A 27,744-nucleotide genomic window follows, 5' to 3' on the forward strand; every position below is an offset into this window, starting at 1 on the left:
TGCTTTGTTACTTTGGGATAATGAGTGGAGGCTTGGTAGAAAGAGAGCTTCCGGGCACTACTAAAATGTTCTATTTCTTGATCTGGGTGATAGTTATAAAGGTGTGTTTTGTTTTGTGAAGATTCATAGAGCATACACTTAAGATTTGTGCACACTTCTTCTTTTTTTTTTTTTAAAGATTTTATTTATTTATTTGACAGAGAGAGACAGCCAGCGAGAGAGGGAACACAAGCAGGGGGAGTGGGAGAGGAAAAGCAGGCTCCTAGTGGAGGAGCCTGATGTGGGGCTCGAACCCAGAACACTGGGATCACGCCCTGAGCCGAAGGCAGATGCTTAACCACTGCACTACCCAGGCGCCCCTTGTGCACTCTTCTGTATGTATTCTACCATACTATAAAAATTAACAAAAACAACAAAAGTAAATATATTAATCAGGAAGTTGCATATCAGAAGAGGAATGAAGGACTAGAGCTAGTTCAGTGTGATTTGGGCACTTTTAGAGCCCAAAAAAATAAAAGAAAAGAGGTAGTGAAAATATGTAAAATAGCTAAACAATCCAGAGGAGCTAAGCAGGTAGTTTCAAAGCAGGGAGAATGGATATTCACTCAAAAAAAAACCTCCAGTGATACTTCCTAAGAAAGTCTTTCTGCAAAGTCTGCCGGTGATGACACATGAAAGCAGCAGACAACAGTAAGTAAAGAGTCATGGAGCAGATCTTGTTCTTTGGGAAAAAGACCATTTTCCTAACAACAGATCACAATGCTCAAAAGAATTTGAAATCGATGCTATATTATCAACTTGACCGTACTGACTAGGTAATGGGATAAAAACTTGAGGTATGAAAAGAATGTGTTACTCCATTCCTATTCTGGCTATCTTTTGCTGCATAATAAACTATTTCAAAAGTTATTGATTTATTGAGTCAATAAATTATCCTTCATGATTTTGTGGGTCAGAAATGTGGACAAGTCTCAGCTAAGCCTTTCTTATGTTCCAGGTCATGTCAATAGCAATCACTTGGTGGTAGTTAGCTTGTGAAGGAGCTTACCTGGAGGGTCCAAGACACTGTTACTTTACTTACACACTAATACCTTGACCAGGGTGCCTGGAAGACTGGCTGGGCTCAGCTAAAACTATTCATCAGAATGCTCAAATGTGTCCTCTCCAGAATGGCAGTCTCAAAGTAGTTGGACTTTATATAGAAGCTCAGGGTTCCCAGCCAGTGTTCTCAGAAGTGAGTATTCCAAGAGGTCCAGCAGAAGCTGAAAGACTTCTTACGACCTAACCTTTGAAAGTCTCCAAATTTCACTATCAAGCCTTTGTGTTGTAGGTCAAGCAAGTCAATTGGATGAGTCTCGATTCAAGAGGAGGAGGGTGAACCAGGCTATTACATGATGAGGAAACAGCATGCATATACAGAGAAGAAAGGAAGTGATGCCAGCCATCTGAAAGACATACTACCATACCACATCATTTCCTTGTTATACTAAGACATTCTTCATACTAAATTAGTGGTTTGCACTACCTCAACAGAGAAACTGCAAAGTATACAAAACACAAGAGTCAAATTTTACCTTTAGTGTGAGGATGGATACCAACAACCGAGGATCGGCCACGGGAATGTAGCAACAGATGCCAACAAGGACAATTGAGAAATAGATGTCCTGCCCCTTTGGTGCTGGACCCTGAAGGAAGTTCCTCAGAATTATATGCATTTTCAGGGAGAATGGAAAGGAGAAAATCCTGACTGAATTGACAAATTATTGAATTGATTACATTTACCTTAAAGTGAAAATGGTTACATTTGTGCTACTAGGCAAAATGGAATGGGACAGAGATTATTTTTAGTTGTAGGAAAATAAAATCATATTTTTGAGCTTTTAAATTTGTGGGTAATTAAATTAATACTTATATAATTGCCTTAAGCTTTTGTTCCTATTGGTTTGATAATCTTAATTATTCATATGCCACAACTCAGGAATAGCTAACTCTGATGAGTAATTTTTCCTTTCTAACCATTTCATTTTCCTGAAATCTTGATATTCTTCCTATACTCTCATAGCAAAGAATAAATTGCCTTATTATTTGCTTCGGTTCCATAGTCTTGATGACTTTTAAAATCCAATTTGTCTTAGACATAAAATATTTACTATTTTAAACACTTAGTTAATTTCTATTGACTCATACACTTCTTAATATTATACTCCTGAGATTGTCTAGTCCATTACTCCTGGAGAAGCCCCTAACATAGTACCTTCTCAGGTTCATTATTATTTGTTTTTGGAGAAGCTTTTGTCCTTGAGCAGAGTTATAATATTTCTTCAGAGACAGTTGGGCAAATATCCATTGAGATAAGCCACCAGATATAACTAAAGCAAGAAAAGTACTTTTGAAGAACAGATAGAATTTCAAAGAGTAGAATTTCAAGATGTGAAAATAAATTTGTAATTGCAGATTTATTCACTATGAACACATAAAATGCTTATAGACTTAGCAAACACACCAACAACCAAGGCAGACACAAACAATATGTGTGTAGTCTTTCTGCAAAGAAATTTTAAGTCATCTTATTAATTTTGGTTTTCCTACTGGCCTATTCCATTTGTACTACACCTGAAATTCTTGTACCTACCAGACACAGAGAAGGCTCTACTCATGTTCAAATGATCTCCCCTTACACTCTTGCTCTCCTTCAGTTTATACTCAACCAAGAACCAGAGTGATCCATTTAGACATGTCAAATCATGTCAGTCCTCAGCAGAGTAAACATCATACTAAAAATAAATTCCCTTACAACAAAGTCCCTTACAAAAGCAGACAAGATTCCTGTAGGATCTGGACCTCCATCGCCTTTCTGCTCTGATCTACTGTCTACTTCACTTTACATCAGCCTCACAGTCATCCGCTTGCTGTTCCTGCTTTCTATCAGGCACGTGCTCCTCTGACTGTGACAGTCTTACCCCAGATTTCCAACATAGTTGATCCCTTTACCTTTTATCAGATCTTTGCTCAAATTCTCTTTTCTTAATGGGAATTTCCCTTAAAAATTTCACCCACCAGAAGCATTATTTTTTTCCACGGCACTTATCACCTCATTATACGCTAAATAATTGTTTATTTTTGTTTCTATACCCACCCATCAAAATGTAAATTCTATGAGGAAATTTTTTTTCTCTGTTTTGTTCACTGATGTACCACTAACCTCTATAACACTGCTTGGCACATAGTGTGCCATCAGTAAACATTTGTTGAATGAATAAATGATGTCATAGTTTATAGGTATTACTACAAAAAAATGGTAGGCATCAGTTATGCTGCCTTTTTTTGATGTCTCATTTTTAACTACTAACATACAGAACTTCTGCTGTCCATAGTAACAGAGCAAATCTTCTGTCCATCCTACCCCCAATACTTTTTATTACTCCTTTCATGCTTTCTAAGGGACCATGACAGCCATTAAATATTCCTGGAGACCTAGTCTTAGGTCATGACCTCTACTTTAGACAATTATGAGAATGACATTTCTCTGTGCACATGTAAAATGATAATAATTACTGATACTATTGCCCAGGATTACTTTAAGATAAACATCAAGATGTTTAATGTTTGTGAGGGCAAAAAAACCTGGTTAAAATTTTCTTTAGTGACTACAGTGAGTTGAAGGGAATGATAGTATGAGACCAGGAATAGAGAAAATCAGCCATACAATATTAAGAGAGTTGCAGAACTCAAATCTTCTTTCTTCCATGAACATCCAGACCCAAATTTAAGGCACAAGAGGACAATCAAGGAGAAAGACCTAACAAAGAAAAATGGAAATCTTATGACACTAAAACCAATGGCTACATGTAGCTGTAAAACAGTGAACTCAATACAAATAACAACTAAGAATTAAATAAAGTCTCAGATTATAGGCTTAAGAAGTAGGTATCTCAAGAAATAACATCACTAGCCAATGACTTAGAACATTACATGAGGCTAATACCAGATTTCTTCAAGTTCATATATGACAGCATTCTTCAAAATCAAGACTTCTTGAGGAAATGATGTTTGATGAGCACAGACTCCCACCTGTTCTTTGTACCTGGATGAGCTAGGGAAAAAAATGTTGCTGCAGTATGTTCAGTGTTCTATTTTTTAATTTTTTTATTTAAATTCAATTAATTAACATATAGTGTATTATTAGTTTCAAAGGTAGAGTTCAGTGATTAGTCATTCTTATATAATACCCAGTGTTCATTACCTCACATGCCCTCCTTAATGACCACCACCCAGTTACCCTATCCCTCCACCGCGCTTCCCCCCCAGCAACCCTCAGTTTGCTGCCTATGATTAAGAGCCTATTATGGTTTGTCTCCCTCTCTGATTTCATCTTGTTTTAGTTTTCCCTTCCTTCCCCTATGATCCTCTGTTTTTTTCCTTAAATTCCTCATATAAATGAAATCATATGATAATTGTCTTTCTCTGACTGACTTATTTCACTTAGCGTAATATCCTCTAGTTCATCCACATCATTGCAAATGGCAAGATTTCATTTTTTCTGATGGCTGGGTAGTATTCCATTGTATATATATTCCACATCATCCTTACCCATTCAGCTGTCTATGGACATCTGGGTTCTTTCCATAGTTTGGCTATTGTGGACACTGCTGCTATAAACATTGGGATGCAGGTGCCCCTTTGGATCACTACATTTGTATCTTTGGGGTAAATACCTGTAGTGCAATTGCTGGGTCATAGGGGAGCTCTATTTTCAACTTTTTGAGGAACCTCCATACTCTTTTCCAGAGTGGCTGCACCAGCTTGTATTCCCACCAAAAGTGTAAGAGGGTTCCCCTTTCTCCATTCAGTGTACTATCTAGCACACCTCAACACATCTACTTATTTTCATCCAACTTTTTGGGAAACTTAGAAAAAAAGACTTTTTAAAAGGAGTTCTTCATACTCTTTCAAGGGAGCATACAGAAACAGAAGGTAAAGTATGCAGGTGGAAGTGCCAGGAATACACAATCTCCCAGTAATTTCTTTTAACTGACCTGACACATTCTAAGTTTAATGTAGACTTTTTATCTTGCATAAAACACTCATAGAAAAGGTAATAGTTCTTCCATACCCTTCCCCTGCTTTTATGTGTAGATCAGCTAGCTGGTAATTGTGATGTTCATTGTGTCAAGGTCATAAAAAGAAGACAAGAGCTTGGAAGAAGACTGGATTAGTCCCTATATAATCTGGTATCGCAGCTAAAGAAAAGTGGAAGAAATCTTCAGGGTCAAGAAGCCCATAAAACAGAGTCCATCTGGATCAAAACTTTAAGTTAGCAAAACACCCTAGACTCCCTATGGTCTTAGTAATCAGGCAGTGAGTACTGCAAGAGCTTCCTGGGGCTAATGAATAAAAAAGAAAGAAAAAGAGAGAGAGAGAGAGAGAGAAAGGAAGGAAGAGAGAGAGAGAAAGAAGAAAAAAAAGAAATGGAAGAAGAGAAGAGAAGAAAAGAAAGAAGGAAAGAAGGGGAGAAAGAAAGAAAGAAAGAAAGAAAGAAAGAAAGAAAGAAAGAAAGAAAGAAAGAAAGAGAAAGAAAGAAAGAAAGAAAGAAAGAAAGAAAGGAAGAAAGAAAGAAAAAGGAGAGAGAAAGAAAGGGAGACAGGGAGGGAAGGAAGGAAGGAAGGAAGGAAGGAAGGAAGGAAGGAAAAAGGAAGGAAAGAAAGAAAGAAGGAAGAAAAATTGGGGGGGGGCAGTGGGAGGAGGATTTGTTCCTAAGTCCTGCAGCTCTCATCCCCACCATAATGGCTAAAATTTAAAAGACTGACAACACTAAATGTTAGCAAGGATGTAGAGCAACTAGAAATCTCATATATCGTTGATAGGAATGCAAAGTGATGCAAACACTGTGGGAAAAAGCTTGGCAGTTTCTTATAAAAATAAACTCCTCCTCACCCATGACCTAACAACTCCACTCTAGATATTTACCTAAAAGAAATGAAAACATATGTTTACAAAAAACACTTGTACAACAATATTCATGGGATTCTTATTCATAATGACCCAAAACTAGAAAAATCCAGGGTCCATCAATAGGAGAATGAATAAACAATCTTTGATATATCTATACAATGGAATACAATTTGGCAATTAAAATGTCAATTAGCTACTAATACACACAACAACTTAGATCTCAAAAGCATTATGCTAAATGAAAAAAAGAGTCACACTCAAAAGACTACATATTCTATTCTTCCATTTATGTGACATTCTAAAATAGGAAAAACTAATTTATGGTAGAAAAAAAATTAGAAAAGTATTTTCCTCTGGGGATACAGGTAGGGTTTGACTGGGGACAGTCATGAAGGAATTTCCCTGGTGTATTCATTGGTCAAAAGTCAATGGATGTGGGGCATCTGGGTGGCTCAGTCAGTTAAGCATCTGACTCTTGATTTCAGCTCAGGTCATGATCTCAGGGTTGTGAGATCAAGCCCCACATTGGGCCCCATGCTCCGTGTGGAGCCTGCTTAAGATTCTCTCTCTCCCTCTCTCTCTGCCCCACCCCACCCTCTCTCTTTACCTCTCTCTCTCTCAAAAAAAAAAAAAAAAACAACAACAACAAAAAAGCAAACAAACAAACAAAAAAACCCAAAAAGTACCTCAATGTGTTGATGTTTGTGCATTTTATTGACATAAATGTTATATCAAAAGAAAAATAGTAATCCAATATTGAATTCTAGCTAATAATATGCATGCTGAAATGTTTAGGGAGAACTGTGCTGATATCTGCAGTTTACTCTGAAATGCATCAAAAAGATAAGATGAATTAAAGGAGGGATAAAGGGATATATAAAATGTGATAAAGCACCTATAGGACAATATAAATGATAGAATTTGGGTTGTGGTTATATATAGTGTGGTTTTTCACGATGAAATTCTTTCAACTTTGCTATATGTTAGAGGAAAATCATAATAAAAATGTTTTAAAACTTAGCATCTCAGCCCCTACCATGCCTGTTAAGATCAGCCCTTCTGGGTTAAAGACCCTTGTAATCAATTGCATTTTTTAGAATGGATGAACCTGAAGAAAGGCTTCAAGGCACTGAAGGCTATGGCCAGGACCCCCAGCAGTTTCTTTTCAATCTCCAGTGACTTGTTTTAGGTTGGATGAACTCTTGGTCACAGGAATACTGGCATCCAAATATGATAAGAATAGAAATATACTTCCTCCAAAAAAGGATGACGTATAAATAGACTTTTAGACTCACTGGCCTTGTGACTGCAAAGTTTTACATAAATTCACATAATGAATGTTTAGATGTAGGAATTATTTCAGCCTCATTGCAATTTTATCTTTCTGTTCTCCTTGTAAAAAATACACAGAAATTTATTTCAAGGATCCTTATAAAAGTAATAAAATAATATAGAAACTATCATAAAACCAATCATATATTTTATAGAAAATAGCAGAATAAAATCACTTTTTGAGAGATGTCAAATCCAAAGAAATTTATGACTTAAGAAAAGCAACTTTCTACTCTTCAAGCATCTAATCTGTTCAACTTCTTGTGTTCTTCCAGGGTTAGAAAGTCATTTTGTTATTGCCAATTTGAAAAGACTCTACTGATCACTGGTCATAGAAACCTCCAGCATGAATTCTGTTAACTGAAAGAACCTTTTTAATAATTATCTATGTCTCTTCTTTTCCATTATGTTTACTCAGATTCTATCCCTCCACACCTGCCAAAAAAACAAAACAAAACACCCAGGTTTCCTATAACGATATCCTTTGAAACCAGTTACTATTATGACGTACGAAGATCTATTTATTTTGGCCCAAAACAGAAATCTAAACAAAAGAAATCTAAAGATCACAAGGCACCACAAGTAGAATATGATCCAGGAATTCAACATGCTTCTAAATAAACAAGCGCTCTCTAGGAATGAAGTAACAAAAGCATAATGAGGTCAAATGAAACATTAACTCAATTCAACCAGTGGGACTTTGTCAAGATAAAGACTCAATAGGGGTTTTAGAGAAATAAAAAACTAGAATGTATTTCTGAGAAGGCTCACAAAATAACACTAAACGAATGGAATTTAATGGAAAACAGTGAAAAAAAGTATTAGACAAGAAAACTGAGAAAGTTGGTGAGCATCTGCCCTCCATCTTCACTGAAACAGAAGAGAATGGCATCTACAGAAGAAGGTTAAGGAAGGGAGAACACTCATTCAATGGCCCCTTTTCAATTTTTAGTGAACTTAATGTTTCTGAGACATTGTACATCAAGTGCTCCCTTCCTTATGAAGATCCTCCTCTCTTTCCTAAAGTACTACACTCTATTCTTATCCTACCTTGCTTGGCTAGTCATTCTTTTTCATCCATTGTTTCAAAGTCCTAAGAGGAAGATAAGAGCTTGGAAATGGATGGGTTAGTCTCCATTATTTCTTTTTCTTTTTTTTACTTTTACTGTTTACTTTTGCTTTTACTTTTAGTGGCTCTGCTTCTGACTACAAGCAAAAGGTGCGTTTTATTTAGGATTGCGTCCTCTGTGGCCCCTTTTCCTTTTTATTATTTTTCTCCTTTCTGGATAATCTCACCCACACATGCTGGTGATGCTTAAACTTATATTCCAGTTTTAATCTCTTTCCAAAGCTCCAAACTGAATTTTCCTCTTCTCAGGTGTCTTGCAGGTATAAAAATTCATCCTGCTGAAAACCAACATAATTGCTTTCTCCAAAAAAATGCTCCATGTTAGCAACTGTGAAATGCCCATTAGCTTATCCCCCTCCCTCTCTGCCTCCCACATTTGGATTTATTTATTTATTTGTTTGTTTATTTATTTATTTATTTATTTATTTATTTATTTATTTATTATTTATTTATATATTGTCTACCCTTTCTGGACTGATGCTTCTTGAAAAGTAAAGACATGTCTTCATCCTCCTTATCTCAGTGCCTAGAAGGGTATCTAGTAAATATCAGGTGTACAAAGTAGGAAGGGAAAAAGGAAAGGAAGACATGAATACTGAAAGGAAAATGGGAAGGAAGAAGACAGGGGAAGGCAGAAATGTAAGGAGGAAAGCAATTAATAAAATTATTGAGCTATGACTATACTAGGATAGTTAAGGTTTATAAGAGCTAACAGCTGATATAATTCTAAAAAAGAGAGCTCTTTTTGCTGGAAAGACATCATGAGAGGTCCTTAGGGTTAAAGGTAAGCCCCACAGGGCCCACATATCAAACAATGAAGGCTTGGAGGAAGTGGGGAATACTTTACATAATAAAGAGATAGAGTTTTAACAATTCCAAGGCAAAATAAGAGAGAAAGCCTGAAGCACAGAAAGAAATACAGAGAAAAATGAAGCAATCAGTATTATGACAATGCACTCACTCCCTTGACATTCAAATCTTCAGTTTTCTAGGAAATTTATTAAAAGCTTGGCCTGAGTGGATATTTTCATTCTTGCAATGCAGTGAAATGATGGAATTTAAAAATCAAGGCTTATGTGGGGTCAAAAAAAATATATGGACACAAAAGCCAGAAGAAAAGGCAACAAGCAGGTCTGGGTTTACATTCACAGTCACATGTTGCAGTGAAAGTACTTAGACTTGCCATAAAGGAATGTGGTAGCTGAAGCGTGACCTCAACCTCTGCCAAGGAATCTGCTACAGATGATCAGATAGAAGAAAAATTATCCTACCCAAAAGACTAAACCAAAGTTATGAAATCAAGTGCTCAAGATTGCACAAGAGTCAGAGACAAGGCTAAATAAACCAGCTTAAAATTCTAATAGGAATTCAAAAACCTCAGCTTTGGTCTTGGGCAAGTTCTTCCTACACGCAGAGTAGTGGTGTAAACTCTAAAGAGATTTAAATACATGAAGCTAGCACAACCTTAAAAATAGGCTCTAGCTCATATTGCTTAAATTTAAGGAAATCTGTATAAGCTAAGGGACACTTTAGCAGCAAGATACTTTGGCACAATTAATACTTGACTTCCATATACTCCTCTCTCTCTCTCTCTCTCTTAACTTTTAAGGGGCTCTGTGTTCCTCAATGTATACTTGTGTTCTCATAGCTGAATGAGATGGGGAGAAGGAAGAGATAGGAATATCTAATGATTTGAAGTAGAAACATTTATCTGTCAATATCAGGTTGTAGAAATAGAAAATTTCCTAGTGCTATGCCACTACATCCTTCATACTTATTCTGATGCTATATAGGCTAGTTTACTTCCTTTATATGCTTCAGTCTGAGTTTTATAACTTGTAATTATATGTGTTGTTTATATAAAAAATGAATGTAACCACTCATTTTGACAGGCTAATGAGGTGCCGGAGTACAAATGCTACAAGTATGTGATTTTATAGGAAATTCAACTATCATACTTGTTTTGTAATAAACCAAATTGCAGACCTCCAAAATATGCTGCTGCCTTATAATAAAACCATTCACAGCAATAGCTAAGAGAAGAGACTTCTTAGTTTTCAGTGATAGTCACCTCTGCTATATATATATAAATAAAATGCTCTGGGTTGTTTTTGAAACAGAAAAATAAGTAAATACCCAAGAAATACTCCGAAAACTGATGTTAGTCCTCAGGATAAACTAGCAAAGCCTAAAAGTCCTTAGAAAGTTATAACAAACTTAGTGCCTACTCTTCACCGTCAGCATTTACAGAACATTTTTTCACTTGACTAATTTTCTTGGTTACTGGCATTATTCCCAGCTAGTATCTTCTCACTCTAAGATGCTCTCTGCTACATTTATACTTTAAGTTAAAATGCTGCCCAGATACTTTGCATTGCATTTTTCAAATGCACATTTCCTTCAAAGTGCCAATTTTTCACGTGAGGTAAACACCTTTTTCTTTGACCAAAAGATAATATTTTTTCTTCCCTTTAAATCAATCATTTTTAGAAACTAACTTCTATATTACAGCACCAAAGAAAACCACTGGTAACGTTTCTTGACTTTTTCCTTCTTCCTTTGAAATTTTCCCTCTAACATCCTAGTGGCATGAACAGTCAATATGTGAAACATCAGTCTCACATATATTCTAAACCAAGAGGCATCAAACTGTTCTGACACAAAAGAAAATGAATGGGCTTCCAATTACAGTGACGTCAAATGGAGAAGAGAAGAAACACTTGATTTCACCTCTGAATCCCTGCTTTATAATTGACCTACTTTGCATGGTATGAATAATTGTCCTCACTGCTTTCTGACATAACTGCCTCAACAAATAAGCTGCCATATTACCTCACCTTTGTGGAACTTGCCTATCTTTCAATTCAAACTTCATGTAATAGAGCAAGGAGAGAATGCTCTAAAGACCAAAAATGCTATTTATACAACAATGTCTCTCACACTCTTTCTGAATCTATTTATTCTTAGTTTGAATAGAATCAAAGAAGCCTAGAGGCAGTACAGTATAATTATTAAGAACACAAACCGTAGAGTTAGATTGTCTAAATCGAATCATGGTTCTGCTGTTTACTAGCTCTGTGACCTTGGGCAAGTTACTTAAACTTAGTGTTCTGTTGGATCATCCATAAGATGAACAAAATAATAATACTTTGTATAGAGTTGGTATAGGATAAAATTAATTAAAATATGTAAAATACCTAGAACTGTGCCAACCACATAGTTTTGGTTTGATTTCTAAGCCCGTAAAATGCTATAAACAGCAGGAAAGAAGAGGGACAAGGATTTCTGTAGGCATTTGCACATACACCAGCAAGCATAATCAACTAAAAGTCTACTTAACAGCAAGGGGAAGAGGTTGGTGTTGTTTAAAAATAAACATAGGTTGCCTGGTGCACGTATTGCATGGTGCACTGGGTGTTATACGAAAGTAATGAATCATGGGACATTACATCAAAAACTAGGGATGTACTGTACGGTGACTAACATAATATAATAAAAAATTATTATAAAAAAAATAAACATAGGAACTGGGGACCTTGAATTTGAGAATAAAAGCTTAGTGAGTATCCAAGAGCACATCCTCGATTACATCACAATAGAGTAGTGAAAGTTTATAAAAAGGAACCTGAACCAATCTGTCCAAGGACATCTATTTCATTTCAGTAAAATAGTTGATGTTTATAAAATGATGCTGAGCATCCAAGAAATGATTAAAATAGACCAATAATTCAATTGAAGATGAAATACATTTTGAAAGATTTCTATTTGAAAGAGTCAAATAAAAAATTTTAGTGCCTTGATACATACTCTGTTATCCAAAATACTCAGTTATTCAGAAGAATTTAATCTAAGTGGTCTTACAAGAAGATACTGAGAGTAAAAAAAAGAAAGAAAGAAAAGAAAAAAGAAAAAGAAAAAGAAAAAGAAAAGCAGAGTATTTCATGAGGAAGTGACAAAGACTGCTAATCATCCCCTATCTTTCATTCTCCAAGTTTTCTTTTTGGAAAGAGAAAGGTTCTTGAGTATATGGGGTTATGACTATCTGCTCCTCTAGGGACTACAAGCCCTTGTCTCCCTTGCAAATCAGTGTGGCCATGTGACTAAACTCACATCACTGGAATATAAATGGAATCTACTGTATAACCTATGTTGCTTCCTTGTAAGATAATTGCTTGCCTTCTACTCCCTCTTCCTCTTTCCACAAGCTATACCGGGATCATGAAACAAGTAAGCTACCTCTACCATAGAGATGAGGAGGCAACCAAGGAAATTTGGCTTAACAGAAACACAGAGGAAACTGGGTCCCTGGGTCAACTTGTGGAGGGAACAGAGTGCCCTACATCCCCTGGACCCCATGCTTCTCTCAAGGCAATTAACTTCTATCTTATTTGAGTCAGAGCACTTTGGGGTCTTTTTGTTGTAGTAGAGTAGCATTACCTTAATAAATTTAGAGAAAAATGATAGAAATTAAATTCAAACCTGTATTGAGTGCAATTATTATGCAAGTTACTATGTTAGGCTCTATAAAGATGCAGAATTAATTAGATGCAAGTTCTGCCCTCAAAGACTTTATAATCCAGAAAAGATGAGATAAATACCCAGACAATTACATTACCATATAGTCTATGTTGCTTGTCAGCTGAGAGTTATAAACAAGATCTTATGGGATTTTCATAGAAAACAATTTTATTGACCTGGAGCAAGAAATCTTGAATCAGAAAAATCTTCATGAGAGTGGTCTGTGAGAAGGACCTATAATTCAAAAGATTTCAAAAGCAGAGATAAAGACATGAAGGAGAACAGTATGAACAGTTTTCAGCAGAAAACTGAATACCTGCTAATCTGTCCTGTTAGAATAGAGGATAGGGTTAAAGGGCCTTGAACTATGTAAGCTGGTAGAGTAAGTTTAGGTCACATTGTGAAGAGTACTAAATTATTATTATTATAAAATAAGAATTAAACTCTTTCTATAGGCATTTTGCTAAATGCCTTATGTGTACTTTCTCAATTTATCATCAAAATAAATCTTTTATATATCTAATAAAATATTTTATCTATCACCTCTAGTGTGAGGAATCTGTACCTAATTCAACAGGCAACAAAACCTTTGAAGAACTATGAGAATGTGAAGGGCACTCTCTAACTGGGCTTCAGTGAAGCTAGCCACAAGGTAGGAGTGTGCAGCGCAGGATGCAAAGGGAAGCAATGAGAATATTTTTTTGCAATAGGCAAGGTAAGAAATTGGTGCTTAAACTAGTGGGGCTGCATTGAAACTGGAAAAGAGGGGATGGGTTGGAAACATTATGAAGAACCTGGCAAGTAATTAAGTGATTGTGTTACAAGTTCTATGAAAAAAAGGAAGTGGGAGAAAAACCAAGGGTTTAGAATTTGCACCCTGAAATTAATAAAATAAAGAGTGAGGTGTTAATAATAACAAAAAGTAGGAGGTAAGGAGGTACATGGGGCACACTGAGAGGTTGACAGAGTCTAAGGAGAGAACGTTTGCTTTCTCTGTGTTATGCCTTACATGCCCTTTGACTTTGCAAAATTGGCCTAGTGTTTTTAAACCTGTTTTATTCTCTGAAAAATAGGAATAATAATATCCAACCCATAGACTTTGAGGATTAAATCAGAATATTTTTTAAAAAAGGAGAGAAAAAGCACCTAACACCATAGATAGCACCCAGTAGGCAATCACTAAATGTGGCTAAGATCTTTACTGTTGCTGCTGCTGCCTCTCCTGGGCATTATGAAAAACTGGGAGAATGAGGTGTAGGTTTGAAAGGATTTTATGCATTCAAGATGTGAGAGTTGATGAAGTCATGAAAGAAATGAAATAGTTTTGAGGAGAGAACCTTAGGAGAGAGCTCCATTTTAAGACACAATAGGAGAGACAGGAGCCAGCGAAGGAGACAGGAAGAAATATTAGTGTGGCTAGAAGAAATGAAAAATGGGGACAAAGAAAATCCAAAGAGAGGATGGTCAACACGTCAAATGCTGCTTAGAGGACAAAAAGAGTCGAAATCTGAGAAAAATAATATTGATTTTAGTGGCAGAGTCAAGAAAATGCAGTTTGTCAGGAGACAGAGACCTAAATGTGTTTGTCAACATAGGGGAAAGAGCTGGTAGAGAAAAAGATAAAATTCATAACAGAAAAAGGAAAATCAAAGGAATAAAATCTCAGAAGAAGAATAAGAGGTTAGATCAAAAGCGAAGAACAGCCTCTTCCAGGGGGAGAGATGCACTTTCCTCATGAAAGAAAATGAAGAAACAAAGAGGGAAGAAAAAAAAATGAAGAAACTGAAGTCAACTCTGCATCATGAGAGAACTCATTTAAGCTGGCTTCTTAGTAAAGTAATAGGTTAGGTCATCTGTTGAAAGGAAGTGAAATGGGTAAAATTAAAGGGTTGAAGGGATGTTCGGTTTAGTTTTTCTTTCACAGGTGAAAGGCATTTATCCAGGAAAGGAAATTATTTCTTAATGTTTCTACTAAAATAATATTTTACCAAATCTATTTTTCTTCTCAAAGCATTCATTTTTCTAATATTTGGAGAAAGTTTTCAGAGAAAAGCATCTTGATGATTGAAGTGAGTCATTCCCAGTCATTTTCACTCCTTAATGTCAACTCTTCATAAAACAGAAATAAATGGTGATAGTGATGATGAGGTTGGGGAATATTGGTGAGGTTCAGTGGGGTGGAGTCCGGAGCTGACAACCAAGAAAGAATTCTTGAGACGTCTTTGGTGCAAAATTGGTGGTTTATTAAAGCACGAGGACAGGACCCGTGGGCAGAAAGAGCTGCTGCCCCGGGTTGTGAGAAGTGGTTGATTATATACCATGGGGTTGGGGGAGGTGAGGAAAAAGGGAGGCTGAGAAAGCACTTTCATATGTCAAAGAAGACTCGCAGGACATTGGAGGCCTTGCTATTGTCAAGTTAAGGTCATTGACCCCTCTAGAAGGTGTTAATAGTAAGATAGTTGGGAGCTTCCCGAGAATGTTACTTTCCTCCTATCACGTGTCCTTATCAATGGGCTGCATGTCCAAAAGAAATTCTGTTTTATTTACATTTCCTTCTGCCTTAGCTTCCCTCAATTTTATGGAGGGGATGGTAATGTTAGGGCTTCAGGAAACTGAATTATGGGTCTCTGGAAGTTAGGCTATTGATAAGAAAGTTTCTTCCTTGTAAATCACTAGGACATGTGTAAACTGAGGGAGACTCAGGTCTCCCAGGATTGTGATCTCTGTCAGTTAATCACTTGTTTTTCTTTTCCTTAGCTTTTGGGCAGCCAGGGATGCCTGAGGAATGTCACGTACATCCCATTGGTGGGGGGTGGTTGCAGGGTGTCAGTTTCTGCTTTGTCCTCACCTTGCCTTCTATTCCCTCATCAGTGACAAGGGGTAACAAATTGTGCAGTATCATTTTGAAACATTCACTTGGGGCACCTGGGTGACTCAGTTGGTTAAGCGTCTGACTTCAGCTCAGGCCATGATCTCAGGGTCCTAGAATTAAACCCCGCTCAGGGCAGGAGCTGCTTCTCCCTCTACCCCTCCCTCTACCCCTCCCCCTGCACGTGCTTGCTCTCTCTCTCTCTCTCAAATAAATAAATAAAACATTCACCTTCTTATGGAATAACTATAATTCAATTTTTATAGATCTCTCTTCTACATTCACTGTACTGGATTGAATGACATCCCCTAAAAATTCATGTCTACACAGAACCTCAGAATGTGACTTTGTTTGAATCTTTGCAGATATACTTAGTTACGATGGGTCATACTCAATCGGGGTGAGACCTTAATCCAATATGACTGGTACCGTCATAAGAAGAGAGAAATTTAGACACAAACACAAACATAGAAGGAAGACCCGTGAAGAAAGAGGCAGATAATGGAGTTATGTTGCCCTACACCAAGAAATGCCTGGGGCTTTCAGAAGCTGGAAGAGGCAGGAAAGGATCCTCTCCTACCACCTTCTGAGGGAACAGAGTTCCACCAACATCTTGATTTTGGACTTCTGGCATCCAGAACTGTAAGGGAATATGTTTCTGTTATCTTAAGCCACCTGGTTTGTGGTGCTTTGTTATGGCAATCCTAGGGAACTTAAATACCTACCAAAGAGAATAAGGACCCAAGTCTTGTGACTAATGATGCTTTCTATATTAGGGTTCCTAAGGATCATCCAAAAATCAAAAGAACTATTTTCTACCAGAACTTAGCTTTATTGAGTCTGAGATTATCAGTATATTTTCCAATGCCCATCAATGCATATTGACATAATTTTAAAGGATTAGAAGGCACATCATTTCTTTTCTGTAAGTCAGTATTAAACAGCATCCTTTTCACCGTGGCATGAGATAGGTACTTTGTGACCTCATCATATTAGCTTTCTACAATGAAAAACTTTTACCTCTTTCAGTTAAGAACTGTCACAGCTATTCGGGGGTCACATGTACTATGAAAACATCATATCCTAAGGTATAAATCTCTACCCCAAGCAATGACTCATTTTATTTATATTTAACAATTGTATAAAGTACAAGGTGCAGTTCTGGCACTATATTAATAATGAATGACAGTAATAAAGTTGGGAAATCAATAATAAATCAATTAAAATAAACTCAGAATAATTGAGAAAATCTGGAATACTGAAAAATAAAAGGCAACCTAAGCAAAAACAAAATAAAAGATTCCCTAAAGCAAAATGCTGATTTTATAATATAAATAGTTAACAGTTGATCCAAGAGAAAATAGCTAGCTTATCAAGATACAACACCAAGGAGTTCCAAACATGAGACGGAAAGAAAAGTATTTCTGAAAAAATTAGAGTGCTTAAATATACCCAAATTAAAGATTTTCAATTTTATTTAAAGCAAAATGCAGCATTTTAAAATTTATCTCCTATATATAGGAGATTTATGAGATATATATAGAGAGAAGTATTTAAATTAAAATCACAGTGATAGTTACCTTTTATAAATTATTCATCATTAGCCACCAGTCACTATTTCTCTTCCCTGTGCTAAGGCTCTCTACTTTGGGTTCTTTCCTTTATACGTTTGTAATAAGTGCTGACTACACGAGATGAAGGTCACCTATTATTAAATGTCATGCACCTGCACCTTCATGACTCATTTGTTCCTCAGAATGTATTATCAACATTCCAAAAAGGAAACATATTATATAAAATCATCTTGTCCCCATATATTTTTATAGGGCTGAAAAATGTTATAAGAATAGGAATTATTAGTAAATTGTTTAAAAAAAACTCGTTAGACCCCAGAAATCAAAGCTCTGTTAATTCCCTTATTTTAAAAGGGGAAAATAGGCTTATCAAGGTAAGAATATAATTTCTTTAATATATCAGTTTCCCAAGATAAATATAATACCTCCATTCCTTTTTTTCCCTACCCTTTTCCCTTCTCCCTAATGATACTTTTAATTCAGTAGTTTTATTACTTCTCAGGCAATGCGGGCTGTACTATAACAAAGATGAATATATTTTAATAATCCTTAACTTGAAGGAGATGCATAACTGTGTGGTCTTGCGTTAGAGGCAACCCAAGCAGTTGGAAATGCAGAATCTTCTATTTCTGCAATACGGATGTTTTTAAAAGATTTAATAAGTTTTTGGAAGCTACATTAAGGAAGGCATGGTAGAAAAGTACTCTTTTTGTAATTTAAATGGTAGTTATTTTCTAGAGACAATTTAGGAAGTTTGTAAAATCTACATTTTGTTAAATTGTGGTATAATCACATACTCACACCAAATCTCACATATACATTAAGTATGAATTTACCAATAGCTTTGCTATTCCAAGACTTTCAGCAGTTGAGACTGAAGTCTTAAGAGTGAAACCAAATTCAGATAACCAAAGGTATGGCTTGGACAAAAGCTAGAGGTTGTGTGCCAGGGTAGGCTGGAAACTAATAACCAAGTTGGAACTAGAGAGCAAAACTAGACACACAGTCAGAGATTAGTGAGAGAATGCAGTTGCCAAAGATTAAGACAGTCATTAACGGAGAACCAGGACCTGTGAGAATATGAAAAATCAAGGTGAAGAGGAAAGAACCAGAACCAGATCAATGAGGAAATTTCTGCTACTTCCTTCTAGAATAAAAGCCAGTTCTGCAATATGATAGTCTAGTGCCTAAATACAGAAGGTAATTCATATTTGAAAAATGCTAAGTGGGTTAATCTGATTAGATGAAGAGTATGAATATGTGACATCCAAAGCCAGATGAATATACCCTCTCAATGCCTAGGAATGGGGATCGTCTGCAAAGCTTGTAAGAGGTTATACCCTGAGAGCTTTTGTAAGAGAAGCATTTTAAACTTTGAGGTAGAGAATGAATACACATTGCCGTTAGGCTGCTAGAAATGTTTGTATTTTACACAAGCTTCTAATGCATTTTTGTCTTTGTAGGAATATTTCCTTAAAGACCCTTAAGTAACCATTTTCACATATTACTTACTTCTGGGGAGGTCTAAGATACAATCCCACTACCTGGAGTGAGAGGCAGAATTGAACTTCTGTGAATTTTTATGCATATTCAGAGGGTTGTCAGGCAAAACAAGTCCTTCCCACAGGCCAGTAAGCACCTTTAGGAATGCCAATGACAGTTCTGCATGGTTTTGAACCTGAAATTCACATCTATGCATTTTTTGTTTAGTTCAGAAAATAAGAACTATTCTCCCCAAAGCATAAAATGACTTACAACAAAATTGAGGTGAAATATTAGATCATTTAGGTCATAATAATGCTGACTAAATGAAAACTGAAACTGACACATACTGCTTTATATTTTCATAAAAAGATAAAGAAAAAAGGTGATGAGAATTGTCAGAACAATAGAAACATGTAAAAAATCAGTTATTAATGAATTATCTACCCCTAATTATGGCTTCTATAGGTTATAAAATAATCATTATAAGACCTCTGATACAGCTATTCAGTTTTATAAGAATGAATTGAAAAAAGTCATAACATACAAGTCAACTACTAAATACTACAGATTTTCCCACCATTCTCACCTTTACCTCTCTTTCTACATCCATTCAGAAAGCAACAACTTCTAGTGATAAATACTTGGTAGGCAATAGGTAGTGGTGCTTGTTTTAGAGTGGTATATTAAGGTCAGTTAGATCAGAGTAAGGCACACACTCTAGATATTGTATTGGTCATGTATGACCTATGACAAATAATCGAAAATTCAAAATATTTTTTGAAAATTCTAAAAATAAATTTACTTCTTCACACTTTAAGAATCAAAAACTAAGAGCAGAAGAAATTCATTACTCTATCCAACAAAGCCATCCTAAATGAATATCTGCTATATACCAGAAATGTGCCAAAGGTGTACTCATGAAGCTGGTTGTCAGGTTAAGAGCTAATAGGGGAATTCTAATAGTAAAGGCGTGGGTAATATATAAACTCAAAGGGAATAAAACTATCACATCATTTGACAAATAGCAGACCTGGAGAAATAATTCCTCACTCAAGTTTGAGAAATCAGAAAGAAATGGGGGAAAGGGGAGCTTTAAAATAAAAAATCCTCTGTGATATGTAAGAAAGAACTTAGCTATTGCCCTAAAAATACATAAAGATGTCTACCTCTAAGTAATATTGATTCAAGAAATAAAAGCTTATATTGTTTCTGTTTTTTTTAATAATCTCAATGAAATATAAGAAATCATGGACCCAGTGAAATAAAAGATAAGACACAAAATGAAAAATGAGTTTACAGAGAAGAATAAAAATCAGGGAAGCCTTCAAAAAAGGCACAATTAGTAATTAGTAATTGTGATTAGTAATTGATTAATAAAAAAATTTATTAGAAAAACAAAAGCATAGACATTGATAGATCAAAAAGACTCACCAAATCCTAGGTAAAATTAATATAAAAATAGGCTAAATTAAATATAAACTAAACAAAATTTTTAGTTTCAAAGCAAGATTTTATAAAACTTCAAGCGGAAATAGATTACTTTAAAGGTATCCAAAAGTCAGACCTGTCTCATTGCTTAGCATAATACCCTCTAGTTCCATCCATCATTGCAAGTGGCAAGATTTCATTCTTTCATTTTATACCCAGACAAGATAACATAATGAAATGGCTTAAGGAATATATAATTCATATATATCCACTCGAAAAATTAAAAATTTTTCTTGAGTATTAAAAGAATAAAAAAGAATGAGAAACTAGAATTTTAAAGGACTATGTCAATATTTAAAATATGAAAACTTGAAAATATGGTGTATTAGCTAAGGATCAGGTTAAGAAGCTGAAACAAAGACTTGCAAAATGCAGTTGTTCAAACAAGATTGCAATTTACTTTTCTCTCGTAAGAGTCAAGACAGGAATCCCTGATAGGTAGGTAAACAGTTCACTCCATCATAAGAGGACTCAGATTCCCTCTATCATCTTACTTGCCCATATCTTAGAATATTATGCTTATATATATATATGGTTAAAGCTGGCAATGACAATCATGTCCACAATATAGGCCATGGAAAATGGGAAATAGAAGGCGTGGAAAACAAATAATATCCTTATACAAAAGTGATCTGAAAATTGCACATATCACTTTGTTTATATCCTATTGAACAAAACGTAGTCACATGGCCTCATCTAGCTACAAGGAGATTAAGAACTAAAGACTCTAGTTCAGTAGGCATGTGACCAAGTAAAACTCAGATTGCATTTGTGTATATAGGCGGAGGTTTATTTAAAAAAAAAAAAAGATGAGGATCATAGATATTGGAATTCAATTTGTTAACAATTGCCTTTGCCACTTATGAGACCAAAAATCAAAACAGGCTTGAAAGAGGAATATAAAGCTTAAATCTACAACAAAATAACAGAAATAACATTTATAACCCTACATTATATTAGGAAATCAAAAAGAAGTAATAGAAAGGAAAATATGCTATTTTTTAATTTTATAAGAGACTCAAACATTTTTATTCTTAAATCTATTTAATTAGATAAAACTTGATTTCAAGCAATTTTTAAAATTAACTTCTTGAAGTTAATCAAGATAGTTTCTTTTCAATCACTAGAAAAAGAAAAGTCAGAGAAAAAATCTAACAAGGACATATTCAAAATGAAGAAAATAAAGATGCCAGAAATAAGATCATTCTAAAGAGTTTGCACAAAAAAATAAAATAACTGAACTCTCCTATTACGACAAAACCTAAGAATATTCAGCTTCAACACTCATACCTAACATTAAGACACCAAAATGCTAATAGGCAAATCAGACCAGAGGAAAGCAAATAGTAATATTAATTTCAAACACAGTAAAGTTGAATATAACAAAGCATCAGACCAGAGGAAAGCAAACAGTAATATTAATTTCAAACACAGTAAAGTTGAATATAACAAAGCATATAAAAGGCAGTCATTCGTATTGACAAGTAATTTATTTTACAATGAAAATAAAACAGTCATGAAGTTCTATGCTGAAGGTAGAAGACAATGCTGGTGGAAAAATTATTGAAAACAACTCTCTTTTACAGAAAAAAGACCAAACAAGATCCCATAAGAGTTTAAGTAGTAAAATTAAGTTTACTTACTGAACAAAGTAAACTTTGTTCTGCAGAGAAGACTTATAAAAAATTGTTGTGTGGTAGTTCATAAAGATAATCTCAATAAATTCCAAGAAACACATATTGCAAAGCTCACATTCTATAATTGCAAACTAAAACTGGTAATTAACAACAAAAAGCTTCAGCAAAAAATGCCCAAATCACTTGGAAATATAAAAAAGCTTTGCTCTTTTAACTCTAGGATGAATAGAAAAATCTAAACTACAGTTATAAAGTATTTTTAATTAAATGCTCTGGCTATTAAATAAAAGTGGAAATAAATGAACTCATAATTCAACTTAATATTGAAACAAGTTTCTTAAGGAAATAGGGTGAGTAAAATTGTTCATTCTATTCAATCATTTATTTAACAATTATTTGGCAAAGGCACAGTGCATTTAAGACACTGTAAGTGAATATGTAAGTAAGTAAACACATAAACAAGTAAGTATATAACAATGTTATATAGCTGTTAATGATGTAAAGAAAAAAATAGTAAGGCAAAATAAATTAAAGGGGTACAAACATCCAGTTATAAAGTAACTAAGTCATGAAGATAAAAAATATAGTATGGAGAATATAGTCAATACTACTGTAATAACTTTATATGGTGAAAGATGGCAACTACACTTAGGATGAACATTTTGTAATGTATATAATTATTGAATCAGTATGTTGTAGAACTGAAACTAATATATTAACAATACGTCAATTAAAAATTTTTTTAAAAGGCAAAAATAAGGGAAAATATGGTAGGATAAGGGGTTAGAGAATGAAATGGGGTAGGATAAAGTTACTATTTTAGATAAAAGAGTCACAGAAGGTTTTCTGAAGAGGTGACATTTGAACGGAGACTTAAATGAATAAAGCAAGCAAATGTCTAGTGGGAGAGTTAATGAAAAGGTGTGAACATTTATAAATCGGAAAACTGGAGAGTTGATTCTTAGAAAAAATAATAGGTACAACTCTGAAAATAATGCCACGAAATAAAAAAGAAAGCATGCACACAAAAAGACAGCTACAAGAGATTATAACAGCAAACATAAGAAAGAATATTTTTAAAGACTTATTTATTTTAGAGAGGGTGAGGGGGCAGAGGGAGAGAATCTTCAAGCAGACTCCCCACTGAGCACAGAGCCCCACCTGGGGCTCAATCGCACGACCCTGAGAGCATGACCTGAGCCAAAGCCAAGAGTCAGACACTTAACCAATTGAGCCACCCAGGCACCCTCCCATAAGAGAGATTTTAAAAAATAGATGTATATATGAAGTAGCACACAAAATTGACACTTGCTCTTGTTATATTGTGAGGAGTTCATAATCTCCAAAATGATATTGAAATATTTGTTCAGCTTTCCCCTAAATCACACCTCAGTAAAAAGTCATGTGATTCCCAGCACATTCTTATCTAGCAATTTAGCTGCTTTTTCCACCTGTGCTAAAGTTTTGTCTCACTCAATAGCCATTTTCTCAAAGACGCACATATTTCACCACTTACAGAATTACCACTGACCAGTAGAGCACAATAAAGCCACACTGAGATAAAAGTGCTGCACTCAGACCCAGGCTGGCTCAGTTCACATTCTTATCTCAGCAAAATTCATAATTCTGGTATCATGGCTCTTAGGGGCCAATTGTGAAGAGCTAAAATCAAAACGGATTAAATCTAGTAAATGATTATGTAACATGACTATGAATCAAAAAAATCCCCAGATGATATATAATTTTATAAGAAAACACATATTTTTATTTATTTTTTTAATATTTTTTCAATTTTTTTAAAGATTTTATTTATTTATTTGACAGAGAGAGATAGCCAGCGAGAGAGGGAACACAAGCAGGGGGAGGGGGAGAGGAAGAAGCAGGCTCCCAGCGGAGGAGCCTGATGCGGGGCTAAATCCCAGAACGCTGGGATCACACCCTGAGCCGAAGGCAGACACTTAATGACTGAGCCACCCAAGCACCCCAGAAAACACATATTTTTAAAAATTAAATCAAGAAATAAAATACTTAGGAATTGGGATTTTGAATTAGGCTTTTCTGTGATCTGGGAATATTGGATAAATATTCAAAGAAGCCTCACTTTAAAGAGAACCCCAAGGAACTGCCAAATATCTACTCTGAGGCTTATTAAAAGAAATCAAAATCAGATCTGATTTCTTCACTCCAATCTCTCCACCTCAAGCTGACTAAAAGAGAAAACAATGCAAAAGAAAGTTATTGTAATAGAGAATCGATCAGAGATATAAGTTGTCAGCCTAGAGAGAAGAATATTATGGGTTTTCCCCTCTATTTCCTCATTTCAGTCTAATTGAGGAGAACATCCAAGAGAAGCAGTCACAGAGTTCAGGAGTACCTGAGAGGAGACTGGCATCCCTTTCTCTGTCTGGATGCTTAATGTAGAATATATGGTCCCTGGAATGGATGGCTAATGCAGTGTGGATTAAGGTAAAAGAGCTCCTGGGAGAATTTGACACATATTTCCTGTAGCTAATTTGAGCAGATGGCAAGAGTAGGACAAAGAGAACAGCAGAGTGGTACCCTCACTTGCACAATTTGGAGTAGGTGCTGTGGTCCTAAAGGTGTCTTGGAAAAGGGCAGCTGAGAACCCCACTGTTAGAGACTTCAGGTGTATTGGGAGAATGGCAAGGAAATCTTGCAGTGCTCCAGAGAATAAACACATACAGCTTAGTGTCCATAAAGACATCAGTGACAATAACAGTTAAGTTATAAGACTTTTGCCACCTCCTCTAATCTCCCTTTGTCCCATCCCAATCCTGTGGGAACCGAGAGCAAATGTCAGAGGGAAAGGAGAGGAAAAATCAACAGCAGATAGCATGAAATCAGACCTTGCCTTGGCTCTCCCTGCTAGTCTCCAGCCACAGGCCACACCCAGAATTGGGTTCCAGAGGGTGGTCAGAGCTGGAAGAGCTTTTAAATTTGAGATACAGTTAGGGTGTATGGTATATTCGAAAGCCTAAAGATAGTAGTAATTACTATAAAAGAAACCTGTTCTTATATCTGTGAGTGACTAGAAAGCCATGGAATCTGACAGAACTGCTCTCAAAGGGAGGAATGGAGATCTTCAGAATGTCATAGAGTCCTGGTCAAAAATACCATCTTCTTGCTGGATTTTTTGCAAACAGTTTTTTAATAGCTTTTGTATTTGCCCTACTTCAGTGTACTCTCAGCACAGAAGCCAGACTGATCTTGCAAAAAATGTATCAATCAACTTTTGCTAAAATAACAAGGAGGGGGAGGGGATGTGGAAGTTTGATTCTAAGTTAAATGAATAAGTGAGCATTTGATACGTTACTGTATATTTCTCAGGGTTTAAGTGATATTATTAACAGGATCAGTGTATGTGGTATATGTGCATAGATAGTCCCACAATGAACCATGCCTCCCAGTAGGTCTCTCCTCTAGCTCTGCCCCACATTGAATTTAATGTTGGTAGTCACGACTAAACTGAAACCAGTCAGAATGTTTGTGACTGTGTGTGTGTGTCTTTTTTTGCAACTCTATTTCCAGTTCCTAAAATAGTACCTTGAATATAGTATGGTAGGAACAATTGATAAATAAAGTAAGCATTTGATATGATCCCACTGTATGCTTTTCAGATCTAAGTGATGCTATTAAGAGATGGTATGCATACTTGGTTTTGTCCAAGTATGGCCCTACAGTGTACCATATGAATCCCTTTTAGACAAATCCAGTGCCCTTCTACATTAAATATGGCCTGGTTATTGCAACCAATAGACTGTGGTGGAAGGCATTCTGTGTGACTCCTGAGGCTAGGTCAGAAGAAACATGGCTTCTGCCATGGTCTTTTAGGACTCTCATTCTGGTGGAAGCCAGCCACCATCAGCAAAATGTCTGATACTTCTGAGACTCACATAGTGTATGGAAGTTCAATCTGTCATTGTAGAGGGACTGCATGAAGAAAGAGATAGATGACAGGCCAGTCCCAAGCTTTTACAGCCTTCCCAGCTGAGGTGACAGGTATAGGAGTAAAGACACCATTTTGTACATCCATCCCATTCAAGCCTTCACATGATTCCAGCCTGAACATTATGTAACTGCAATCTCATGAGGCGCCCCAAAGAATAAGAGCCCAAATGAGTCCAGTCAACCGACAAAATTGTGAGAGATAACAATAGTTACTTTAGGCCACTAGGTTTTAGGGTGGTTTGTTTCGTAGCAATAAATAACCAGAAGAGTTTAACTATGAGAATAAGAAAAAGAACGTTATATCGAAGATAAAAATCCTAAAAAATAACATCCAGATATTAGTGTTTAAATATTCCCCACAAAGAAGAATAGAGATTTTTGAAGAAATAGCAGATCCATAGCTAGGAAAGAAATGTACAAAATGAGTTTGAAATATCTTATCCAGAAAATAAGACATTATCAAAAACTACTACTAGGACTGTGTCATAGTATTCAAGAGCCAACTTGAAAGAGTTCAAGTTCATTGGTCACAAATGGAATAAATGGAACATTAACGGGAATATTGACTACAACAGTTTGAAACATCTAATATGTTAAAATTCTCCATGCTTTTGAAAAACTGGTCAACACATGAGGATGCTAAAGAAATAAATCATTTTTCTGAAAACAAGTAAATAAAGGGAAAAAAACCAAAATGGTAAGTGTGCAGTGGCAGTGTGCATAATGAAACTTAACCTCAGAATCTCCAGAGTTTAGAACAACTTTCAGCATGTAGTAGCAAATTAATAAATGCTTAAGTGAGAGCAAAGAGGAATGATGTCAACAAGATGACAGAATAGGAAGCTTCTACTCTCCTTCCCCCCCATGACATCTAATTCAACAATGCATGGCCCAATTTTCTTTAAGAGAAATCCAGAAACTAATCGAGAGGCCTCTAGCAAGCACGGAAACAAGCCCATTAAAGCTTGTAGGAAAATTTATGATTCACTTTCATTATAAACCCTCCCCCTGACACAGAGCCACACAATCAGAAGGAAACCTTTAGCTCCCAGATTCTCCCTGAGAAGGGAAAAAAAGACTTGGACCATAAACCCAAAGTTCTATTTCTGGAGACTACCTGAGAAACTTGTTTCTGCCTTGCCTGAATCTGAGCAATGATGGGAAAGGTCTTAAGGTTGGGGGTTGCTGAGAACAAAGATAGTAGTTTAGAATTGCATGTACACACTTATATAATTCAGCCTTAAGCCAGAGAGTGAAAAAAAAAAACCCAAATCCAAGCTCCTTTCTGGAGAAGGAAAGAGTTGGATTTAACATTCCAACTTTTCCAGGGGCTACCAAGGGACTGGCCTCTACCTTGCCTATCACTGAGAACTGCCAGGGCCTAGCATACTCTAGACAACTGAGGAACACTGAGAATAAAGGCTTGGGTATAGAAGAAGTGTACCTCAACATAATAAAGACCATATATTATAAACCCACAGTTAACACCATACTCAATGGTAAATGGTTGAATGCTTTTCCTCTAGGATCAGGAATAAGACAAGAATGTCCACTCCTATTCTAGACAGTATTGGAAATTCTAGCCAGGGCAATAAGGCAAAAAAAGAAATAAAAGGCATAAAAATAGGAAAGGAAGAAGAAAAATTGTCTCTGTAGCTGGCATGATCTTATACAGTTCTCTTGAACAACACAAATTTGAACTGCACAGGTCACTTACACACAGATTTCTTTCAAAAATACTATAAATGTATGTTCTCTTTCTGATGATTTTCTTAATAACTTTTCTCTAGT

At 35.7% G+C, this 27,744-nt stretch overlaps 1 long non-coding RNA gene across 13 annotated transcripts in view; it reads right to left on the reverse strand.

The window, feature by feature from the left end:
* Positions 1-27,744, reverse strand: part of LOC113255713 (uncharacterized) — a 178,126-nt gene that overhangs the window by 15,014 nt on the left and 135,368 nt on the right. Inside the window, exon 6 of one of the 13 annotated variants that reach the window (XR_008958644.1) lies at positions 1,575-4,093. The exons of the other annotated variants lie outside the window; for them this stretch is intronic. This is a non-coding gene — a long non-coding RNA (uncharacterized LOC113255713). The remainder of the gene's footprint in view (positions 1-1,574; positions 4,094-27,744) is intronic. 13 annotated transcript variants of the gene reach the window in all.

This window comes from Ursus arctos, unplaced genomic scaffold (genome assembly GCF_023065955.2).
Source record: "Ursus arctos isolate Adak ecotype North America unplaced genomic scaffold, UrsArc2.0 scaffold_11, whole genome shotgun sequence".
Taxonomy (NCBI): domain Eukaryota; kingdom Metazoa; phylum Chordata; class Mammalia; order Carnivora; family Ursidae; genus Ursus; species Ursus arctos.